The sequence below is a fragment of the Alligator mississippiensis genome, chromosome 3 (genome assembly GCF_030867095.1).
Source record: "Alligator mississippiensis isolate rAllMis1 chromosome 3, rAllMis1, whole genome shotgun sequence".
NCBI classification, from domain to species: Eukaryota; Metazoa; Chordata; order Crocodylia; family Alligatoridae; genus Alligator; species Alligator mississippiensis.
In genome coordinates this window covers 211,984,156-212,000,515 of record NC_081826.1, presented here as the reverse complement: position 1 = coordinate 212,000,515, position 16,360 = coordinate 211,984,156, and positions in this window count along the sequence as shown.

Here is a 16,360-nt window from a genome sequence, read left to right as displayed (position 1 = left end):
GGAGTTGCGCATTGTGGCAGAGAGTGGGGCCAGGATGCTGGCTTGATCACATGGGGTTTCCCCTCCAGTGGCACGGGACTCCCAGAAGCTGCATGTGAGCCCCACGTGATAGAGATGGGCTAGTCTGGCCCTGCTTCTTGCCAGCATGTGCAGCTTCTGGAACTGGCTGGAGTTACACGCCATCAGCTGAGCCTGTGCATGTGGCTGAGCCTGTGCAGGTCACATGTACCTCATAAACCACTGTAACCATAGGAAGATAAGGTGCTCAGTTTACATTACATTGACTTAAATTCATGTACAAGTTAGACTATTTAATAAAGAGAAAACTGAACATCAAATTACCATAAAAAAGTACATAACTTCGAATGACAGATTTAAGAGAGGTGTGTATTTTTTTATACGTAAATGGTTATAACCGTTCATTTTGTTACTGTGGTTTCTTTGGCCTGTCAATTATGGTTCCCCAGTATCTTCAAATCAATGCGATTTTACTAGATTTTATAAGACTTTAAGCAAGAAAACTTTAACATTAAAGATCTCTTGCTGAAAAAAGTTCTAAAACACATTCAATAGCAATTAGAACTGAAAGTTCAATAGAAAAGAAGCCACTCAGTCATTTGTAGAGACAGTATTAGTCATCCATTTCCCTAAGGAGTACATTTTACGCACTGAAATGTCATTAAAATAGGTATTTTATAGCACAAAATGTGCATTAGAATGTGGAGACTTGGCTGTTTATAGTTTACCTTTCTGCACATATAAAAGAAAAAATGTTTTTAAAGTTTTAAAGTTTTCAAAATAGTGGAGACCAAATTAATCCCTGGTTCATCTCTAAGTAAATTTGTTCCTAAGTTTAGTTTAGTAAAACAATGCATATATGTTCTTTGCTTGGTCTGATTGTAAATAGGCTCTTAATCTTTAATATACTTCCTCTCTTTTAAGCCCCTGTCCACACCTTACACTTAAGACATGATAAACCAGTAAATTACCCTGGTTTATGCTTGGTTCGTTTATCCCAGGATAGCTACTTTTTAAAGGCAAACAGTCTGATTCTCCAGTTATCTTATCTCCAATACTTAATGGGAAGACCCATTAATGTTCATTTTCTGCATGTGGCTACCCCAAGATAGTTTCACATCTGTCTATTGCTGAGTAATGTAATGTAATTTACATCAGTGTATAAGGCCAACATAAATTGTCCAGGGCCTCAGTCTTATTGTACGTTGTAGGAGTTACAGTAGTACAACCAGCCATGACAGCATGAGGTATAGGGAGTGGGGGCTCCCGTCTATATACAGATTTTGTAGATATTATCATGAAGCCTTTGAAAGAAACTGTTCCACAAGGAATTTACAAGGTTTTTTATGGTGCACAAGAGGTAACAAAGGTGGTTAATATTGTTTGCAGTGTAAACAGAGCTCATTTTTAAAAGAAGTTTCTATTTTCCTGTAACTCTGCAGTTGTTGGTTTTACATTACAACTTTCATGAGAGAGGAACTTGACAGATGAAAGCTCTCTGGGCATGTTAGTTTAAAGCCAGATTTATGGCATGACTGTAAAGTAAATTTGGAGAACTTATTATAGTCCCTAAAAGACCAAAACTCAATCCCATAAAGTGACCAGCCCCTGTCTTCACTGCATTGATCAACTTCACTCAATGAAGACAGAACAAGGCTGACAAAAACATTTAATTGCAACTTGGTACAAGGAAGGCAGGATCCAAATCATGGGCAAAGGCATCTCTAGTCAATGGTAGTGTTTCTATTAATGTTGCTTCTAACTTCAACCAATGGGAAAAAGATTAATTTTTCTGATTAATCTTGTGAAATCAGAGAGATACTGTGAAGTTTGGATACAATAGGGTCAAAATCAAAAACACTGGGATGTGGGGAGGGGTGCGGGGAGGGGTGCGGGGAGGAAAGGAAAGTCTCCTGTTTTATCCACTAACATTCATTGACACCAAATATGAATTCATTTGATCTTTGATGAAGGCTATTGACTTTTTTTTTCAAGTTTGTTCTGTCCTGCACTCCTCTAGTTTCAGCAGGGATAAGAAATGGACATGCAGTTGGAACAGATGTTTTTGTTTGTCTACCTTGCAGTATTGCATTTACAGCTTCTGATGAAACCAAGAAGAATTGCTTGAAATCTAATGAGGAAACCATCAGTGATCTTTTCTTTTCTTTTCTGACTCCTTCAGCCAGCTTAAATGGAATTTGAGGGGACTTAACTGAACCACTGAGCTATTTGACATTTACCCACTGCTAACAAAACATTTAACACACTATTCTGTTGATCTCAAAAGTCTGCAATGCTGTGCACAAGCCCTACCATATACATGTGTGTATATAGCTAGATGGGATTCTATTATTGTATAAAATGCTATGTACTTTCTCTCTCTTTCAAAAAGGAATTTTAAATGAATATATGTCCCAGATTACATTGCTGTATAATTGATAAACAAACATCCCAGGTAAGGCCAGAATCTAAAGCTTATTAATATTAAAACACGTGAAGAAATATCTAACATAATCTATTTAATAATAAATTATTTGCGTTTGGCCAAGGAGCTGATTAAAAGATCCACCTATTTCTTTGCCTTCCATTGAACTGAACCCCAAACCAAAAAGTTTATGATCAGAAAAAAAGTTCCTGATGTCTACAAGTAAAGATTTTCTCTCTCTATGTAGCATATCCAAACAGGACATTGGTGACCATGGTCTTCCACAGGTCTCTTCTCTTTGAGGCATACAGATTTCCAGTGTCAATACATTCATCCGTTTAGATACACTCTTGACATAAGTCAACCTCTGTCTTCCATGCTTTTTCCTTCCTTCAGTCTTTCCAGTTATGACCAGACTTTCAATTTCCTCTCTCCTCATAATGTGTGGAGAAACTCCAACTGTCTCCTTCTGATGTTAAACAGCAGCTTCCTACTGCAGCCAGTCCATAACAAAATATCTTCATTTGAAGTGTGACTTGTCCAACATACCTTCAAAATGTGTCTTACATCTCAGTTGCTTCAATTCTTTTTTCCATACTTGGTGATATTGTCCAGCATTCATACGCATACAAGAGGACTGGTATAACATAGCAATCCAAAATTTAACTTCATCCCCATAGAAATGTTACTATTTCACAATATCTTTTTCATTTTCAGAAATGTGTCATTTGCCATCCCTATTCTCCATTTTATTCCATGATCACATTTACCATCTGATGTTATCCAGCTTCCCAAGTAGTTAAATTTATTGATCTGCCTTATCTGTTCCTTTTCCACTTTGTTGCATATAGGAATGATCTTTTTTGCAATTACCATGCATTCTGTTTTTCAGCAGTTGATACTTAGACACTTCTTCTCACTTTCACTAACAATTTTATCTAAAGCTCCTTGCAGCTTCTCTTCTGAATCAGCTATTAAAATTATATCATCAGGATAACGCAAGTTGTTCAAATGTTACATCACTGTATAGGTATATTAAAGACAACACAGGCAAAGGAGAATATACTGCTAGGGGATGTAGAAAGCCAAGAATAGTGATAGTTTCATAGTTTCTAGGGTTGGAAGAGACCTGAACAGATCATCAAGTCTGACACCCTGCCCTGGGCAGGAACGAGTGCTGGGATCATAATACCTCAGCTAGATATCTATCCAACCTCCCCTTGAAGACCCCCAAGGTAGGGGAGAGAACCATCTCCCTTGGGAGCCCATTCCAGAGCTTGGCAGCCCTAACTGTAAAGTAATGCCTTCTCATATCAAGCCTGAACCTACTCTCAATCAATTTGTGGCCTTTATTCCTTGTTATCCCTGGTGGTACCCGGGGGAACAGAGCCTCACCTATTTTCTGCTGGTCCCCCCTGGTGAGTTTATAGGCAGCCACCATATCCCCTCTCAGTCTTCTCTTGGGGAGGCTGAATAGATTCAAGCCCTTTAGTCTATTTTCGTAGGGCCTGGCCTGCTGCCCCCTGACCATGTGAGTGGCCCTTCTCTGGACCCTATCAAGGTTAGCCACATCCCTCTTGAAGTGCGATGCCCAGAACTGGAGGCAGTACTCCAACTGTGGCTTGACCAGCGCTGCATAGAGGGGAAGGATCACCTCCCTGGACTGGCTTGTGATGCATCTGTAGATGCACGACAAGGTGCGGATAGCCTTACTGACCACTTCCTCGCATTGGCAGCTCATGTCCATTCTGGAGTCAACAATGACTCCAAGATCCCTATCAGCCACTGTGTTGTTGAGAAGGGTATTTCCCAGCCTATAGGTGTGTTGCTGGTTCCTTCACCCTAGATGCAGCACCTTGCACTTGTCTGCATTGAATTGCATTCTATTCTCATCCGCCCACCTCTGTAACCTGTCTAGATCTAGCTGGATTCTGTCCCTCCCCTCCAGTGTGCCCACTTCCCCCCACATTGTTGTGTCATCAGTGAATTTGGACAGCATGCTTTCCACGCCCACCTCCAAGTCACTGATAAAGATGTTGAATAGCACAGGCCCGAGGACCGAGCCCTGGGGAACTCCACTGTCCACATCCCTCCAGGTTGAAAATGACCTGTCCACCACCACTCTCTGGGTGTGACCATTGAGCCAATTTGCCACCCATCTGACTGTATAGGCACCAATGTCACAGTCACCTAGTTTTTTATGAGCATGGGGTGAGAAACAGTGTCAAAGGCCTTCTTGAAGTCCAGGTAGACAACATCCACCTCAACGCCCACATCCAAGGACTTTGTGATCTGGTCGTAAAAGGAAACAAGGTTAGTCAGGCAGGATCTGCCCACAATGAAGCCATGTTGGTTGCCCCTGAGCTTTACCTCCCATGTTGGGCCCTCGCAGATATGCTCCTTGATAATTTTCTCAAAGGTCATCCCAAGGACCAAGGTGAGACTAACTGACCTATAGTTACCTGGGTTCTCCTTTCTCCCCTTCTTGTAAATGGAAAAATGGGCTCATCTGGGATTTGAACGCAGGACTTCTTGCACCCTAAGTGAGAATCATATGCCTAGTCCAATGAGCCAGTGGATCTAATCATGGAATAAGAACAAGCATTGAAAAGATGGACAGAGTATATTGAAGAGTTATTCCACAGCAGTCAAGAAGAAAAGCCATCTATTAAGAACATGGACAGTGTGAAAATTCTTAAGTCAGAAGTACAAACAGTTATCAACCGAATGAAAGCCAATAAAGCTACAGACCCAGATGAGATTGCAGTAGAACAAATAACATGTTTGGAAGAGTTTGATATGGAAAAGTTAACAACTGTTATCAATGAGATTTATGAAAGTGAAGAAATACCTGAGGACTTCAGTAAATCAAACTTTATTGCACTCCCCAAAAGATCTGGAGCCATTGAATGTGAACTCCACTGAACCATTAGTTCAATGAGCCATGTGACAAAGATCCTATTAAAGGATGATGAGAGCTAGAAGTAGAATAAGACCAGAGATTGCAAAAGTCCAATGTGGTTTTGTTGAAGACCGGGGTACAAGAAATACTATTTTCATGGTACGAATGCTTTTGGAGAGGGCAATAGAAATGAGGAAACACCATTTCTTGAGTTTTATTGATTATAACAAAGCTTTTGTTAGTGTCAAGCATGAGAAGTTAATGAAAATGATGAAAGGACTGGATATTGACAGTAAAAACTAGAGAATTTTAAGCAACCTCTACTGGAACCAAACTGCAGCAGTGAAGCTAGAAAATGAACCAAGTGATTTCATCTAAATTAAGAGAGGTGTGAGGCAAGGCTGTGTTTTTTCACCTGAGTTGTTCAACTTGTACAGTGAGAAAATACTGAGGGTGATTGAGATCTTACCAGGGCTGATCATTGGTGGACAGAATTTAAACAACTTGCATTATGACAAGTATGCCATGTTAAAAATCAGTCTTAAAGCAGCAGCCTTGAAGGCTGTTTGAGGAAAGGGAGGAGGGGCTGTGAATCATGACATTTGATGCTCCATCCTGCCTTTATTTTAAGGCTCTTATTTATATGATCTTAAATTATGGCTCCTCAACTTGCTATTTTGGGTAGTCTTCATGAAACTTCTTGTATGTGCTGAAATATGCTCACGTTTCCATTATGCAATGGTTGTGCTCCTGGATACTTCATAGAACCCATGGCCTTGACTCTCCTTTTTTTTTGTAAAAATGAAGGGGTTTTCACAGAAGTCACTGTGACTGTATAAAATGAATACGGATAGATAAGGTTATCATACTAAGCACTTAGTGAGGTACCAGTTAGCAAAGCTCTTGAGCACATGCTTAAATCCCATTGATTTAAAATCAGAAGTAAGCTTGACATAGCAAAATTCAGCTTTCCTATATCATTGCTTAAATAGACAGACTAAATCACACCAGCTTCTATTAGCAACAAGGTCGCTAAATACCACTTATTTGAATATGCCCTTAAATATCTACTGCTTAAAATATTTATCTTAAAGGACATTTCTCCATGTGAGAATGAAAGGATGAGCAAAGAGAAATACTGACTCTCAGTCTTTCTGACAAGTCCCACCAAACAGTAAGTGCTTCTGATATTCATTACTATATACTCAGCATAGACAACATGCCCAAAGGAATTTCTCATTCAAAATACCAGATCCAAATGCTTGTATTCATGTTCATTTCCATTAGGCTGAAAGCAAATAAATAAACGCATATGGAATATCACCATGAGGCAGGGCTTTGCAAAAGAGCACATCTGCATACTGTAAAAAATGCCAGTAAGATAAAGGCATAATGCAGTCTGTGGGACTGATTTACACACACACAAAAGAACACACAAACATGCAGAGATCAACAGAGATTAAGATACCATCTAAAGATTTGGAGGGGCAGTTTAAGTTTCCCATGAAGACAGTGGAGCTATTCTGTATTTACATGACATTAAACAAACAGAATCTGGCCCAGAGAATAAATATACACAGTACTGAGGGAAACTGGGCTTTTATTATTGTTACTTTGGGAAATATTTTGGGCGAGCTTGAAAGTATTTTCTGAATATATCTGATTTAAAGTGTGATCTGCAATGTCTTCATAGTATGATATTGACAGTGAATTCAGTGAAAATGATCAAAGTAAACTGACTGGTCAAAGGGACTGAAAATGGAGGGTTTCACCTGAGTTACCTCATTCTGAAAGTTGGAAGTATATGCCATCTGATGACTATTTGGCATCATACATAAAATGCTTTGGTGTTCTTAGTTCATTTTAGAATGGGTGGATTTCCACATAACCAAAACCTTTATGCTTAACTTTGGCTTTTGATCAGCAACATCTTTCTTGTGCAATTCAGTTTTTGAACACCTCAGGAAGCTATAACCCACTTAGCAAAATTTAATTTGGTCTGCATGATCTCTATTTAGCAGCTATTAATAATACTTTGTGATATACAGGCTCTCTGTTCATTTACCTTTCCATAATAAAAAGAAATCAAAGGCTTCTTTGAAGTTTAGGCTGAAATGATACAAAATAAAGGCTAAGCATGTAGCAAGAATGGCATGCTTAGAGCTGGATGAAACATCCAAATTACTAAAATTATTATTATACCTATCACAAAAATGTAGTGGCTGTCTATAAGCTGTGTGGTAAAACTAAGTCTTATCTAGAATTTCTTACAGTCTAAATAGATGACACAAAGACCAAAGGATATGAGGAAAGGATTGAAGTTCTTTGTTGGTCATTTGTTTAATCTCTTGCCTACTTTTGGTTGACCCTAAATATTGTATTCAGTGATCATCACATAAACTAGCCAATATTTATTTTTCAATGTCCCTTTCTGAATCCAACATCTTAGCCTCCTCACCTCTTTTCTGTCCAATATTTGGGGCATACATTCTTAATTTGTAAAAGCATCTCTCTTTACAATGAAATATTTAAAAGGAGATTTTTGAACAGCAGATTTTAAATCATCTCCCCTAAATTTTGCAGTAGTAGTAGTAAGGCTTTTTTCCTCATGCCAGAATTTTTTAAACAGTTGGTGTTTTGAAGGTGAACAACAAGTGTTGTTTATCAAAATGGTATAATCCTTAAAAGACCATCAGTGCTCATAAAAAGTGATTTTTCTCTGTGGGGAAAACAACTAGTTACAGAAGAAACTGTAAAACAATGGATCCACCTACTTCAGTATCCTTTACCCTTGTCAGAAATGATTCAGAGCACCTCACAGTCTGCCTTCAGTAACCACAAACACAGAATGTACCAGTGAAACTACATTTTTCACAAGACATGCTGGTACTCTGATGCTGTACTATCCAGAAAACAAATGCTATTTTACTATTATGTTAATTTATTATATAGAGAGGAGTTGCAACATAATGTTTTCAGGATTGTTTAAATTTAGAGAGGCAGAGAAACTGGCTGATCACCATGTAGAAGTTCCTTAGCCTTTACAGACATATACATTTAGGGCACTGACAGACATGGAGCTCCCTGGTCTAATTTATGGTGCTTCACTGAAAGCACCATGAGCTAGATGGACCCTACCAACCCAAGTGATGTTCGCTGTTGTGTCATGAGGGTGTGGGAAAATTGAGCTCCACTTTGGAGCCAATCCAGCTGAGGAGCTGCATGTCTGCAGCTTTTCTCCCCTAGCCCCACACCCTGCCAACTCTACTGTTGTCTGCATGATGGGAGGGGGGAGAAGGGAAGGGAGAGAGCTTGGACTGGGGTTTGCCCAGCTTGCACTGGAGTGGGGGCCAGTGTATTAGAGCCCCCCTTAAGACAGGGGGCTTCAATTCACCTGCTCTCCCTCTAGTGCAAGGCCAAGTAAACCCCAACCTGAGATTGCTCCCCTCCCTTCTCCTCACTTCCATCATACAGACAGTGCTGGTGGAGGAGCTGGGCTGCCTCAGCCCAGCTGCCCGAGCAGACTGACATTAATGAAGATGCTTTGCTTTGGAGTGCCTTCATCTGAACCCTCACATAATGAGGGACAATTTGTCATGTGTTTGGGGACTTTTAAAGTGTGCTGCAGCCATGCACCTGTCAGGGCATGGCTGTAGAACACTTTCAAGGGGACAGTCACTTGACAACTGAAACTTCTGTCTGTGCCCCGAATATCAAAAACAGTGGTTCTCAACCGTTTTAGATTCCAGGCACCCCTTGGAAAATGCCAGCTTTGGGTTTTCACTCATTTTTTTTACTAGAGAAAAATAGTAGTGTAATTCTTCTGTTGGAAAGAACTCAGAAAGACCACAAGTCTGAATGTTTTTGATGTGCTGAATTCCTATTTGAAATCTTTGGCTTTATGTTGTGAATCATATGAAAATGTTGGAATACCTAACAGTGCTAATATTGAGCAGAACTCCTAAAAGGATCTTGCAGCATTTCAGGTTGCTGCAGCACCCTGGTTAAGAATCAGTAATCTAGTGGTCCAGTCAGTTGCACGTTTCCAATTATCATTATTTGCATAAGAAAATGCCCATAAAATTAATTTTTGTATTAGAAGGTTGTGGTAAGATGTATCAAATGTTTGTAGCATGTAGGAGATAAATTATTTTGGTAATTTTAATGAACAGGAACAGTATGACAGTCGCATTTGGGAAATGCGTTGCATTTATTAGTTTTACAATCCTATCAAGAAAGCCCATTTGAACTGCTGGGGGCACTCTTTTCTAGTAGAATTGACATTATTAGGGGTACTATACGAAGCAGAAATCTAGGGTTTTTAAGCAAGGTCATTATTTTTTATGTTCTTTGGTTTATAATATTAATCTGGATTGTTATTTATTTTCACCTTTAGGGCATCTCCCCCAACATAAGAGACATCTTTATATATAATCTGTTCTTGGGGGAGATGGCTTATTCCAGTTCTTTATTTATCTGTATAGATTCACTCCTTCCAATAATACTTATTTTAAAAAAAAGAAAAATACAGGTTTCACCGTCATATGGTATTATAGTTTCTAAAATGTGCCTGGTTGTACTAGTACATTGGTGCTTATATTGCTTTACGTTCTGAAATAAATTCAGAATGGTTGTACTTTATTAACTCCATACTAAATTCCTCCTTTTGGGGGAAATAGCTGGAACTTAAGTTTTATTTGGTAATCTGTGATGTCAAGTGTACATTTCTTTGTCTGTTTTTCAAAGACAAGCCTATCAACTCAATATATCTAGATGTTTGCAACTAAAGTATCTTCTTTTTCTTTTAACTTCTGTTCTTCTCAATACTTGCCTCTTTTGTTGTTTTGTACTGTGGAAACCCAATCCAATAAATTAAACAAACAGATTTATCTGGGTTACCTTGGAGAATGTAGTATTAGACTGGGTTGAGAACTGACTTTGGAATTAAAGATGGCCACTTTCAAAACCAAAGTTCTCATCTACTGACAGAAGATTTATCCAAGACAAATTAAACTCTTTTATTTGTAATCAAAATAGGATTGCAGAACAAATAATACTGCAGAATGACTCACCTACTGCAGAAACAGATGATTACTGTGCGTACATTTGACAATGATCAATGCCAACTGATAAGTGACATGAGGAAACAGTTGCAAATGTAAAACAGATTGTGATGGGGGGGGGGGGGGGGAGGATATTTCCTTAACTACCATGATGCAAACCTTCTATCTGATATGTTAATTATTACTGAACAACTGAAAGGGAACATAAAACTGCATGCACTGACCTTTGTTTTTTATCCCTGAGTTCAAGGAAGGGTGCTGTCAGGACAAGAAAGCACAGCATGTTTAACTACTTGAAGCAGAAGAACTATAACAGTGAATGATATAGATGACAGACAAAAGAATGATCAATAGATACAGTAAAATCCCTGTTATCTGACATTCTATAAGCTAGAATACTCTATTAACCAGAATTTCTGGCTGGATGCAAGGGGGCGGGGGGAGGGAAGCTTGCAAGCGACAGCTGCTACTGCCACCCACCACCCTGTGCTGCTGCTTCTCCACATGTAGCCACTGCCACCTCCTGCCCCAACCCCTCCCCGTTTTGCGTTATCTGCCTTAGATAACCAGAATTTTTACACAACTGGCACCTGTCATTCCCCACTCATGCCGGATAACAGGGATTTTACTGTACCTCAAAAAGTAACTGAAACATTGATAAGTCAAAGTTTGCTGGACCCTAGCAACTCATCAGGCTACTGTAGTTAAGGTACTCTAGTTTTATAGCCAACAACACATAAAGAAGTAATTTAGCAAGTGTTAGGTCAGCTACATGACCAGATATCCATTATAGCTGGGTTCACTTGGGAAGACCTTCAGCAAAAATCTGAGTTGAAGCAGTGATAATTATATTTCATTTTCCATGCTTAATGTACTTTGAAATGCATTGCAAGGATATTTCTTCTGTTAGTTTCTGCCTTAGTTACTAAGCTTAGGTCTTAAACTTGCACTTTGATAGCACAAAGTTTAGAGAAGTTAGGCCAAATTAAAACCATACCTAGAATTTAAAATATTGTACCATCACAAGTGACACTTAACTTGTGGTTTCATGCACAAATGGTGTCACTTACAAGTCTAAGAACCATTCAAACAGAATTCAAACTTTATTACCAGGTAGCAGCATGCTTCATGGTACTTATTTGTGTGCATGGTTATAGTCTACTAAAAAAAATGACACACAAGTAGATGCTACCCTTTCAATATAAGCCACCAGACTGCTTACCAGGGAAAACTTGGAGAATTACTCCTTTTATTTTTCCTCTTCTTTCTCCAAAGTTGAAACTGTGGCTCTTAGAACCTGTGGAAAAGACTTACCTCAGCCGGGTGAGGAATGGAGCCAGTGGGATGCCATGCTGGAACTGGAGCACAGCAAAAGTGAAACTGTGGTGGACAGGAATGCTGCGGCAAAACTAAAAAAAGGAAAAAAACCTACCGAGCCAGGACCAGCTCCCACGTCAGTGTGGGCACGCTTTATAGCAGCATGCTGGGGCCAATTTGCTGCTCGGACTCCTGAAGCTGGGATAAAAAGCACAGTGGGAAATCAGCAGGAGGGACTGGAAGTGAGGTCCCTGACCAGCCCGGAGGTGCCAGATCCGGAACATAGTCCCAGTGCAGGGATGTGGTGGCTGCCCCAGGAAGGGGCTTTCTTAAATAGTCAGAGCCAGAGATGGCTCCAATGTCTTACCTGAGGAGACTCTGTGGGTATCAGATATCTACAGTGCAGACTGGATCCTGGCAGGACCAAACAGGGCTAGGAACAATGAGCAATGGACCCACAGCAAGTATAAAGCCTGAATCAGGAGTGGGACACTCGGGGACAGGACAGCCCGGGATCTGCAAGCTGCATAAATGGGGCAAGGTCAAACAACTCAGGTCAAACAACATCCCGATCCCACTGTCATAAATTTAAGGGGCCAAGACACCAAAGTGCACGTGATACCACCTCTGGTGGCCCAGGAAACGGCATCTTTAGTTGGTGTTAGGCAGGGTGTAGGGGAGGCGAAGCCCCGAGCAGGAAGGACAACCGGGACGACTGAAGGAAGGTACTGGGGTAATGGAATAGACCATCTTCCTCCCCAATGAAATAATTTTCCAGCAAAGACATGGCAGGAGAGACCCCCCTGGGACACCAACCAAGGTCCAACTCATTAACAAACCTGTTTCTTCCCTAAAGTGATGGCAAAGCCAGAAAAGACCACATGGACTTGACGCACAGGTGAACAGCATGGGAGACTATAGAGCCAGACCTGAAAAGGGTGTTAAGGGTCTAAGGCAACATTTTGGCAAACTTTAGGCTTCTTAATCCAAAAAATGTGTACCAAAAGGCCCCATTCAGTGGCAGTTCAGTGGCAAATCTGGAGAAGTTCAAAATCTGGCTCCAAAATTTCCCAAATGCCTATATTATTATTTCTCTGAATATGGAAGTTCCCCCTATTTCTTGCAATGGACAGTTGTGGGCATTTACCCTGAGAAGAAGTTTCAGGTTGTTGTTCCCCAGCGTACACAGGAACCTAAGCTCTAGAGCAGGCATTGAAACACACCCCTGTGCTAGGTAGCCTTTTATATTACCTAGCTTTATGTGGGTCCCCATTCAGCATATGGGTTTTTTGAATCTCCATTCACTTAAAATCACAGCTGTAAGAAAGTTAAGGTACCTACCTCTGGGTTGTGTATTCACTGGCTCCAGGGGTCAGGCAGTAAAAAAAAAAAAAAAAAAAAAAAAAAAAAAAAAAAAAAAAGATGTTGCAATACCTAATGTTTAAGCGCCTAAATCTTTTATGGGTATACTTGGTAGCTGTACTAGTCTGAGACAAGAAGACATACAAAAAACTAGAACTCTTGGTTCCAAAATGATACCTTTTATTGGACCAACTGGGAAATCACAAGAAAACTGTCCTTTTCTGCAAGCTTTTGGGATCAAAGTCCCTTCATCAGGCTCTGGGAAAAGTATAGATGGTTTATTTCCTACCTATGAGGACTTTTTCCCATCTTGTACCATCTATACTTTTCCCAGGTGTATGTATGTATAGTTGGGGAACTGAGAAAACATTAGAACATAACTGTTGAATTACCAATATAGTGAAATAAAAATGCTCAAAATAAAAGCATTTAAAAAGACATACTCTTGGTACTTCTATTAAAATTATAAGTGCATTGTATGGGTATATGGGAATTAATTCCTATGCATTTAAGCATTTGCAAAATTAAGCTGAGGGTTATAGTATAGCCAACCATTCTACTAAATTTTCTGACCTTTCCCAAAAGTACCATGACTCCCTGAGTATTATTTTCTTTGGATCCGTGTTATGTAAAGTTAATATGAAACCCTGTATTGTCCACCCCAAATATTGCAATACCACTGTTGCAAGCTCTTGGTGTATTAAATCATTGCTCTAGGGGTGTAGGTTGTAGCCATACCATTGCTCTAACATTTTTGTAAATTAACCTTAAATTACTGTGGCAAAAAAGCTAAAAAGTAGAATAGAAGATGTGCTACAGGTTTAGCATGTGGGGCACAGGGAAGGAAGGGCAGTTTTAGAAAATCAATTATAGATCATGTTATAAAATTAATACTAGGTATTACTTTTTAAAAATTTTAGGTCAGTCAGGTCAGTCTTTGGTTAGGGACATTTTTCTGGCCTGTTTAAACTGGATGTAGCGACTATGATGTATGAGCAAAATCCCCACCTGGTAACAGCAGTTGCCATGGTGACAATAGTGTAGGCAGGAAGAGCTGTGACTCGTATTTTTTATGCTTGAGTTCATCATCTGCACAGAGGGAAAAGTGCATCTGGCCCAGGATTACCTTTCAGGCCTGTTACTGCCTGTCCTGCCAGTTTTGGGGAAAATGAGCTGGCTTTGGGCATCTTATTTAATATAAATTTTCTTTGCGACAAAGTGGATGGATGATCTGTTTTACACAATGACCTGTTAGAAGCACAATGCATGGCCAAATAAAGAAAAGCCTCACCATTCTATAAATTACATTAATGTCATGCAGACAACATGATTACTAAATCTAGGATTCAGAGGGAGGATTAAGCTCTGTGTACTTACTGATAAAAAGAAGAAAATCATGCCTTTCATGCCAGATGGTCACCGCTTAGATTATATAGTTTTTAAAGGTAGTTTTATATTTAAAATTGATGATTTTCCCCTTGCTATTCTCTTAATGTTCATGAGTATGTGGACATTTCAAAGAGAAACACACCGATAAAGCTAGAAGGTTTAAATTTTTTTAACATTTGCATATTAACTGGGAAATTAGGGATATGGATCAGACTGTTTCAATGAAGATACAGAAAAAGCTAGAAAAATCTTAGGCAAGCAAGGCTTAAAATGAATGCAGATTTGAATGACAGAAGGGGAAGGCATTTGATACATTCTTCCATTTCCGCTTATTAGGTGTTCCCACTTGCATAGTGTGATGTGATTTCCAAAGGTAGCCGATCCCACAGAAGTTGCACCTTGGCAAACAACACTGAAGACAGTAAGATGTTAATACTTGAATATGGCCAATGAAGGTACAATAGATTAATTCTTTTTGAGCTGTACCACCACTACTTGGCCCATTTTAATTTAAGTTTCATGTCTTTTTCAAATTTAGGATGGGTGACTAAAGATAATTCGCCAGTACTTTTGAAAGGTTAAAGACTTATACCTTGAAATATTATGGCTTCTTGTAGCTTATAGCATATAGGTTTCCAAAAGCCAATAAAATACACTAGGGCTGTCAAACAATTAAAAAATGTGATCACAATTAGTTGTGTGATTAAAAATCTTAGTTGCAATTAATCATGATTTTAGTCACACAGCTAAAAACTCAGTTATGTGCAGAAAAACTCAAAATTATGCAAACTTATGCAGGTATTTTGTATGGTTGTGGGGTAGGTGTGGGGTTAGTGTGGCAGGGCATTTGTGAAGGTGTGGGGGGCTGTGGGTGTGTTTGGGGTTTGGAGCCTGGGGAGGGGGAGTCACCACATTCTCTAGCAGGATGCAGGGTACTGTGGGTCAGGAGTGAGGGGCAACAGCAGGGCTGGGAGGGCCTGTGGCTTAGAAGTAAGGGGTAGGGGCAGGCCAGGGGCATATCACTGCACCCCCATAATCATCCTCTTTTTTGAAACTGGAAATATGGTAACCTTGCAGGAAAGCAGCCTGGGTGGCATGTACAGTAGCATTTACCAGATAAGAGTGTGGAAGGGAAGAGAAGGGGTGGGAGGGTGAGGGAAGGGGTGTTGGGGGGGACAGATTGAGTCCCCCATGGTGAGGGAGGAAGGGAGCCAGGGCAGGGGCTGGGGTGAATTCAGCTCTGGGGCTGGGGCAGATCATAGGATGAAGCCATGGGTGGCTCATCTAGGGGCATAGCTCCCTGCCACTGTGCACAACCCTGGAGCCCCCTGATTTGTCCACAGGGCAGAGGCTGCTTGCTGCAGGATGGGGCTCTGCGCCCTGCTGCTTTTGCCCCAGGAGCTGTGCACTCGTCATGCCCTGGCTGCACCGTGCATCCCCTGCCCACTCGGAAGCAGGAGGCACAACATGGCACCACATGGCTCCCAGGTCAAAGGCAGCAGGGTGCAGAGCCCCAGCCTGCAGTGGGTAGCCCGCCTCTGCCCTGTGCACAAATCTAGGGGGGGCACGTGCCCCCCATACCTCTCCTAGGGGTATGCACAGCGGTGGGGAGTCACCTCTCCCCTGTGTCCATGGATGAGCTGCCATGGCTTCATCCCATGACCTGTCTCAGTCCCAGGACCCCATTCAACCCAGCCTCTGGCCCTGCCCCCCTCCCTCTCTCACCATGGGGGCCTTGATCTGCCCCTCCCATGCCCCTTCCCTCTTTCCCCACCTCTTCTCTACAGAGTTACTGGCAGGGTGCTACTGTGCACACCATCACTCGGCTGCATTCCTGGCCATGTGCATGCAGCAGCTGCTTGTGTGTCTATGTCTGTGTACATG